Genomic DNA, 7584 nt, shown 5'->3' on the forward strand with positions numbered 1-7584 from the left:
TGCCAACTCAAATCTTGTCATTACTACCAGGCTACCTGTGTTATCCTACTTCTCGCCGTCGTCACGATGCAGGATGCGAGGCAAGGCACTGCACTTGAGTGATCCCTCAATGGACCTCAAGGAAATCATGTCCTATTGCATGCGGGTTTGACGTCCACGCCCCGCCCTACGAAAAAAGGCGTCGGCTGATATGGAGTCAGGTCTGGGGAAGGCGCCTCCTTAGGACTGAACCATACATTGCAGCCACTTCTTCACAGTGGGATAGGACCTCTACTTTCGCCTGCATTGTTTTATAAAACAGAAGGGGGAACTGTGGTGAGCCATTCTAATTAGACCGTGGCCGCCATTAGAAGATGGCGCCGGCTTCCACTGTGGCCTGTGATAAACAACTCCTAATATGGAGAATTGGCACGCAATCCCTTACCACCCTATGAGAAAGGTCCACGTGGCAGCTTAAGATTGGTATGCTGGAGGCTTTATTAGGCTGTGCTTGGGCGCTCGGCGGGGGGTCACTAGAAGATGATACATGAATCAAGGCCTGAATAAACTGCTGAAAGAAGAATCCTGTGTCGTGTTTTCCCTTGCCGGCGAGGGGTCGCGGCAGTCTGGGTTTTTCCTTTAGTAGGCGAGTTTAGTCTATTTCCATTTGTTGATATGACTTGATTGCTTTCAATTATTTTTTTTAAATATTGTTCAGTTGTAGATGGACACAATACCTTTATTTTATTTATTTATAATTAAGTGGTACTGAGGATTGAACCCAGTGTCTCAAACACACTACCACTGAGCCACAACCCCAGCCCCCATTGTTTTCAATTGTAATATGAGTTATAATTATTGTGTTATATAATACTCTGTTTCTTCTTGAAATGGGTATTCTTAACTTTTTTATTTTTTATTTTTTTGTTTTTGGCATTTATAGGTATTTATTTTTGTTCTGGTGGTTACCTTTATCTTTTCTAGTACCTTTACTGCCCTATTTTCCCATGGAACCTTCCATTATCTGATTTGTTAGTTCTTAGTAGTTCCCTTTAATTCTCCCATATTACCTGTGTAGTAGTGATTCTCAACGTGGGTGGTGTTGCCCCCTAGGGAACAGGTGGCAATAGATAATTTTGGTAGTCACAGCTGGGGGATGCTACTAGCATCTAGTGGGCAAAGGCTAGAGATGCTCCTTAATGTCCTACCAGGCACAGGACAGCCCTTACTCAAAGAATAAAAGTGCTAAGGTTAAGAGACTCTGCTGAAAGGCTGGGGGAGTAGTTCAGTGCTAGAGCACTGTGTGAGGTGCTGGGGTCATTCCACAGCACAGGGGTGGGGCAGGGAGGGGACTGTGCATAGCAATCAACTTCTCTCCTTATCTCCCATTATTTTGCATCACCTTTATTTTGTCACATGTAATGGCTATAATATTTGTACATTATTCCTCCTTTGTTCACATTTTTTTTTGTTAAAATTTACAGTTATATCAACATACACACACAGACACACACACACACACACACACACTCACGAAATTGTTTTTGCTGGCACCATTTCCCCAGTTATCTCTTGCTTGAGTGAAGCTCATCTTTAGGGACTATGTTGTCTAATATGATAGTCACTAGCTACACATGATATGGATCACTTGAAATATGGCTAGACCAAATTGAGATGTGGTATAAATGTAGTAGTACAATAAAAATACATAAAATATCTCATTAAGAATTTTTATAGTGGTGATATATTGAAATTTTAATATTTTAGATTTATTGGGTTAAATGACATACATAATTAATATTAGTTTCACTTTTTATTTTTACTTTTTAAAAAGCAGCAAAGACATTGAAAAAATTTTAAAAGCTAAGTTCATAATTGTTCATTGTATGAAATACAAGAAAAATTGTGAAGATTCTGGGAAAGGGAAACAATCATTGATTATTGGAATCCTCAGACAAGGAGGTGGAGATAGTTTGGTCTTTGAATCATTTCCAAGTTACACGTGCCTCACAATAACACGGTGTTTTTGTGTGGCTTATGCCATTCAGCTTCAAACCTACCCTTGCTGTGTGTTATTTAGGACTGGGACTCTGCCCTTGCATTTACTTTGTTAACGGCTCTGTGTTGGTCTCTGCCAATAGGGGGTGCTAGAGGGAGACAGGAAGGCTGGACCGACTTGATGGTTGCCGGTTTGCTTCCTGTTCTGCTTTTGCTTTCTATTCCGTCAGTTGGTTTCAGCAGCAGCTAGTATCACAAGGAGCTGCTGGTTTTAGTTTGCTGTTTTTCTGGAACCAATCCCAGTGCAGTTTTTCAGACACCATCATCTACTTCCAGAGCTCCCTCTTTACAGGTACCTGTCCCAGCTCCAGAAGCCTGCACTTGAGGGTCCAGGCTCTCAAATTTTAGGAGTTGCGTCAAGCTTTCCATTGACATTTTTTTCTAGAAGAAATCCCCCAAAGTATTAGCTCTTCTAGAGGGAAAATTACTGCTTAATATATTGCACAAAATATCATGAGGCAAGCACTTTACCGCTGAGCTACAGCCTCAGCTCCAGTTGAACACTTCTTGGTGAAGTTTTATAAATCAAATTTGTATAATGATTATAAAAGCAATTTACGTCCATGCTAAGATGTTCTCAGAAAGTCTTAGGCTGATATATCGTCCCACTTCCAATGTATGACTGACTATCTCAAACTGATAGAATTTTAAAAAGAATAATATTTAAATTATGATTATACAACAAATATACGTTTATAAGAGAGACTGGAAAATACATAAGCCAGAAGAAGAAAGTTAAAATCACAATGAATTCTAATTCCTTAGATATAAGCACTTTAAGTTTTGGTTAATTTTTTTTTCATATTCTTAATGTTGTTTTTAATCATACTTTTAAATACATAGTCAAAATGATGCATGTTGGTTATTTAAAAAATCTAATAGTTTAAAACTTAAAAAAGGAGGCTTTGGTTTTTTTCCCATCTTTCCCAATTTCAATTCATGGGCACTATCTTTGCTCTTAAAATTAGCATTATAATATGTTTTCCATATTACTATAAACATCAGTAAAAATACCTAAAACATTATAAAAATGCCATTAACTTATTTACAAACTGACAGATGTTTAGGTTGTTTTCATTATTTCCTTATTATAAGTGTGCAGTGAACTTCTTTATATGAAAGAGTTTTTTTTTTCTGAATTTAGAATTTTCAGAAGTGGAATCATTGAGTTACAGGCCATTCACATAAGTAAAATTAATTATTATTAGCCCTGGATCATTCCTCAGATAGAAATGTTCTACATATTTATCTGTAGAGGTAAATAACAGCTTTGACTTAACATGTCAATATATATATTTAATTTAATTTTTTTTTGGTACCCAGGATTGAACCCAGGGTGCTTAAACCAACTGAGCTACATTCCCAATCCTTTTTAATCTTATTTTTATTTTGAGACAGAGTCTTGAAAAGTTACTTAGGGCCTCAATAAGTAGCTGAGGTTGTCCTGGAAGTTGTTATCCTTCTGCCTCAGCCTCCTTGAGTTCCTGGGATTACAGGATGTGCCACTGTGCCTGGCTCATTCATATTTTTAAGTCTTGAGATTTAATATAAAATTGCTTTTGAAAAAGCTCTTTTCAATTTATACTGTTAAGGTCTGTAAACAAGTCAAGGTGGCGCCTGGCATTTTGCCAGAGGGAGTGGTTTGTGAAGTAACGCCAGAGAGCCATTAAGTGTGGAGATTCCTTATTGGTTGACTGCTGTATCTAGTTTATGTTAATTAAGATAAGCTGTGTGTAATGTATATATACCCCTCCTGTCCTACAATAAATGGCTCCCACTCCTGCTGTATCAATGTACACAAGTTGTTCGTCACCTCTCCGTTATTTTGCTGTAGCCAGACTGCGGCATTATACATCCAAGACCAATAGAATTCCTAACACTGGAATTTTGAATATTCTAATGAAATTACAGAAGATTTTCAAGAAGAGGCCTTTCTGTGTAACTGTAAAGTCACTTTACAGAGGAGCCTTTTTTTAGTTATACTAATTTGATTACATGTCCTCCATAATCTGAATATTAATAAAAGACATTTAATCTTTGAAAAATCTGTCCATTTTATCCCAGGGAATAGCACGTACCAATTTTTACTCTTTTGGGAGATCCTATTTGTTATTGTCTGAGTGGCTGCAAAGCTCCATTGTGCATAATAATTGCAGGAATGGGGAGAGTGTCAACATGCAGGATGGTCCCCTGTTCTGTAGATCTGAGTAAGTCTGGGGTTGGAGCCTTGGAATCTGTGCCTTTAACAAGGGATTATGAACAGGATGAAGTGGTGCCTGCCTGTAATCTAGTGAATCAGGAGACTGAGGCAGGAGGATTCCAGGTTTTAGGACAGCTTCTGCAATTTAGCAAGACCCTAACTAGGAATGTTTAATGGTGAAGTGCCTCTGGGCTCAAACCCTAGTACCCCTGTGTTAACAAACAGGCAAAGGATTCTGGTGTGATGGTCCCTTAACTTGTGAAGAGAAAACTCTTCTCTGTGGATTAGTTCCTGGTCTTTGTTTTTGTGATTGACAGTGGTTGAATGCAAAAAAAGGAGTTGAAGAGTAAAAATAAATGTGGGCAGTGCTGAGTTAAAACTAAACAAGTAAAAAATATTTGTCTTAGAATTTTTCATATCATAAGATGTTTTGAGACTTTCTGAGGCGGGCTTTTATTTATTGGTAGAATGTTCCAAATGTTTATAATTGACATTGACATCTGTTGCTCCCAGTAACAGTTTGGAAGTTCTGGGTTAAGTGATTCCTATTACAGCATTTTCCATTATTCCTTTAGTACTTGAAGAAATTAATGAACTTCTCCAGGCAAGTAGCTTTTACTGTATAGTTTAGGCAAAACACAATCTTCATATTTTGTAAATGTAAATTTTCAGGGTTGGACTAAATGACTTCCTAACAAACATGCATTAACTTTTTTTTTATTCAAATGCATTTTCTGTTCATTCTCTTAATAAAGAAGTGTACCAAAGAAACCTATTTCGAAGCCCTCCATTTCCTATTAGTGCCTATTAACTAAAGTAAGATGTGATCTAGAAGAACTTCGTATAATAGAAATAAAGCCATGTGACCAAAAATTTAACACTCATCCAACAAGAACTGCTTTAGAAGTGGCAGGGTCTTTATTGTTCAGAATTTCTGATGTTGGAGTTTATTCAAAGGGTTATAAGAAAGGTCTTTTGAAACACTCCTGTAACAAATTATTTTGGCTGAATTATAAATCCTCAAAAGTGGGGTTTTATTATAATGGAAACAGAGTTAGAATAAACTCCAACAGCATTTGTAGGCAGCACTGTGTAATTAGGCTTGAGTGCATTGCTATATTAAGACTGGAAGCGTATCTTTTCACTATCTCAGTAAAGCACTCCTAGCTTTTATGCACAGTGTTACTGGTCAAGTGCTCTGTGAGCTTCCTTGTTTCTTTTTCGTCTGATTGTTTAACACATCTTCTGCATATGAAGCACCACAATCTCAGATGACCTTGTCAGGTTTAAATTATTAGCCCTGGATCACTCCTCTGCTAGAAATGTTCTACATATTTATCTATAGAAGTAAATAACAGCTTGAACTTAACATGTCAACAACTTCAAAGAACGTTCTAGCCAACCTGAATGAATTCTATCTTGTTAATACCACTGTCTGAACTTTGGCCGAGAAGATTAGGGAAAATGATGAAGGTTAACTCACTAACTTTGTATTGTTGCTTTATAATTTGCAACACATTTAATATACCTGATCAAAATAGGGAATCCTTGAAATGATCCTGTGAGGCAGATATTGCTACAGTCTTTGTGTCACTCAGCTTTCAATTACTGTAAGAAACTACTGGAGACAATCAACTTCAATAAAAGAAATGTATATTTTGGCTCACAGTTTTGGAGTTTTCAGCCCATGACCAGTTGGCCTGTTGCTTTAGGGCCCATGGGGAGGCAGTACACCATGATGGGAGAGCATGGCACAGGAAACTGCTCACCTTGCTGTAGATGGGAAATAAAAAGAGAGCTAGGAAGGGGGTGTGGTTCCAAAATCATCTTTAAGGGCATGCCTCATATGACCCAGCTTTTTTCTACTAAGCTCCACCTTCTAAAGGTTTCACCATCTCCCAGTAGCCCCACAGGCTTGCAGCCAGACCTTTAGCACACGGGCATTTTGGGTACACTTAACCAAATCACAGCAATCTCCAGTTACAGAGGTGAGGAGCCTGAGAAGCAATGAAAGTAAGCAATTCATTCAAAATATCTTAGTTAAATAATTCATCTAGGACTCAGAGCCAGGTAGTTTGATACAAAACCCCACATTCTTTCTATCACATAAGCTTCATTTCTCCCAGTCACCTTCCACTCAGACTACATAAGCCCTGAGGGGATTTTGTTATTTAAACCCATCCTCCCTTTAAAGATCATCAAGGGATACAAAAACTTTCCAGTTACAAACCTCTTCCATGTTTGTAGGCAGAGAGGGCTGAGCTACAAAGCCCTACTGTGTTCACCCACTTTTCTTTCACATATGGCTCTTATAAAAACAAACAGATGTAATGAGAGTTATGGAGATCTATATGGAATAGTCCCATGATAGTACTCAGGGTATCCTGAGTAGTTTATCAAGAAACAGAATGGTAACTATTCTTCATCTTATTTGCAGAATTTGACAATGCTGAATTTTACCGGTCTTCTGATCTCGAAAAATAGTGAAGGTTCAGAAATGCCATCACTTGTGTTCTGCAAAAAGTCTTAATATGGCTCTTGAACTCTCTTGTTTATCTATACCAAAGGTCAGCTGCAAACTCAAAATTCCTGTTTGTCCCAATGGATCAGTTGAAACAAAATGCACATCATCCTCATTTTTCTTAAGCATTTCTCCTTCACCTGGGATGCTGAGCTGTAGCTCACCCTCAGACTGAGCAGCAAACACTCCTCCTGAGAATAGGCTGGCTGTAGGGTCAGACACTGATGTACTCTCCTGTCACATCACCCTTGCATTTCACTTGCCTATACCTAGTTCTGTGTGGCTTTGGGAAGGAAGGAAGGAAGGAAGGAAGGAAGGAAGGAAGGAAGGAAGGAAGGAAGACTGGCCTAACCCTTGATGCTTACAGTTCTTATGGTTAGAGCTTCTCCCTGTTGCAACAACCCTTTCCTCCCCTTGCAATAATCCTCTTCCACAAAGTCTTTCTGAAGTACAGATTTATTTTTATTTGACAAATGTGTAGAAGGATACTCAGAGAAAGTGTTCCGCAACCACTAGCATATTATTGTTACCGCTGTTGACCGGTGACGAGTTCTTGCTTCCCCAATGTTGAAGAATAACACCAAAGAAGCACGCCGAGGCAAGGTCAGAGTAGAAATTAGAAGTTTATTAAAGGACAGCAGAAAAGACTTCTCCCGGAGGAAGAAGGGGACCCAAGAGGTGGAATCCGTGGAAGGGATGTTGTCTCCCCTTTTTATAGTTCTTTCAGTGATGGAATGTAGGTGGGAAGGACCGAGGGGTGGGACACAGGTGGGCCAAAGAAGTAATCTGGTCAGGAAGGACTTCTGAGTCAGCACCTTTTTGCTGG

The sequence above is a fragment of the Marmota marmota genome, unplaced genomic scaffold, assembly GCF_001458135.2.
Source record: "Marmota marmota marmota unplaced genomic scaffold, marMar, whole genome shotgun sequence".
Taxonomy (NCBI): domain Eukaryota; kingdom Metazoa; phylum Chordata; class Mammalia; order Rodentia; family Sciuridae; genus Marmota; species Marmota marmota.